The sequence below is a fragment of the Pundamilia nyererei genome, unplaced genomic scaffold, assembly GCF_000239375.1.
Source record: "Pundamilia nyererei isolate P.nyererei 1_Seehausen unplaced genomic scaffold, PunNye1.0 scaffold01484, whole genome shotgun sequence".
NCBI classification, from domain to species: domain Eukaryota; kingdom Metazoa; phylum Chordata; class Actinopteri; order Cichliformes; family Cichlidae; genus Pundamilia; species Pundamilia nyererei.
In genome coordinates, this window is record NW_005188885.1 from 1 (window position 1) to 1,413 (window position 1,413).

At 39.5% G+C, this 1,413-nt stretch overlaps 1 long non-coding RNA gene across 1 annotated transcript in view; it reads left to right on the top strand.

Moving 5' to 3' along the window:
* Positions 1-6: 6 nt before the first annotated feature.
* LOC102212527 (uncharacterized) overlaps positions 7-1,413 on the top strand; it is a 4,024-nt gene continuing 2,617 nt past the window's right edge. The window contains exons 1-2 of the long non-coding RNA XR_312534.1: positions 7-169; positions 622-795. This is a non-coding gene — a long non-coding RNA (uncharacterized LOC102212527). The remainder of the gene's footprint in view (positions 170-621; positions 796-1,413) is intronic.

Genomic DNA, 1,413 nt, shown 5'->3' on the forward strand with positions numbered 1-1,413 from the left:
GTGGCTGTAACCTCACAGAGAGAAGCTGTGAGGCTCTTTCCTCAATTCTAAGTTCTCAGTCCTCCAGACTGAGAGAGCTGGACATGAGTAACAACAACCTACAGGACTCAGGAGTGAAGCTGCTTTGTGTTGGACTTGGGAGTCCACACTGTGTGCTGGAAACTCTCAGGTTAGCTGATTCTTTGTTTTAGAAAATGTGGGTATTTCACAACAACTGTCGTTATTTTATAGATTTTAAGATGTTGTTTCTGTTCTGATGTAAGCTCTGAAAGAGAACAGTAGAAGTGAAACACACACTTCACAAATCAAAAAAACTATAACTTTATTTATGATTTAGTGTAGATTTATTCCAAACGGCTCTCATATTTTCGAATGTGTAACATACAGACGATTTGTCACATAGCATCGGTATGTTACGTTTTTGGATGAGAACGTGTCCGTCATAGTAAAAAAGACAGAAAATAATTATGTTTTTTGTTGTTTTTTTTTTATTTGAGTACAGAAAAGCCAGTTAGTGTGTTTTTAACAACTTTAACTAGAATCAGAATCTGTTAGTTCGACTGTACATCATCAAATTCAGAGCAGTTCCTAACAATGATGTGACATGTTGTATGTTTGAAGGCTGTCAGGCTGTCAGATCACAGGAACAGGCTTCCCCTCTCTGGACACAGCTGTGCGCTCCAATCCCTCCTATTTGAAAGAGCTGGACTTGAGCTATAATCATCCAGGAGACTCAGGAATGAAGCTTTTGTCTGATCTAAAGAAGGATCCACATGTGAAACTGGACATACTCTGGTAGGAAAACAGGAAATACAACTGGAAATATATTTTTTCTCCAACATATTGTAACAAAGAGCAGATATTTTGAATTTTTGATTTGTTTAACCCCAGTTATGACAGGTGCCTTTGTGATGGTTCTGGGTCTGTGACACAGGGTTTTGAGGGTTTTTTTTTTTTTTTTGCTGCTTCCTGTTGTGTACCCATGTCCTTTGTGCTCCACACAGTCACAGCCATACCTCCCTGTTTTTAGTCAGACGAGGCGCCAGGGTTTCCATTTTCACGAAGAAGTCATCTGTAGGTGTGGGCACACCCGGGGAACACAGATTAACAGAAACTAATTGATGAGACAGGAAGCAAACACACATGAGATGAGGAACTTTCAAAATAAAACAGGAATTAAGAGTATACTGACTGTGACAGAGACACATGAACCTGACCGAGACAGAAAGGGAGACAAACATGGAGACAGAGGAATACAAACACAAAGACAGAGACTCAAGGAGTGACACAGGGAAAGCAGGGAACAAACTGAAACTCCAGGAATCAAAATAAACAATCACTATAACCAGGAATATGAAAGAGCAGAAACAAAAATAAGCACAACTGCATAATAAGTAATGAAGAAACCCAGGA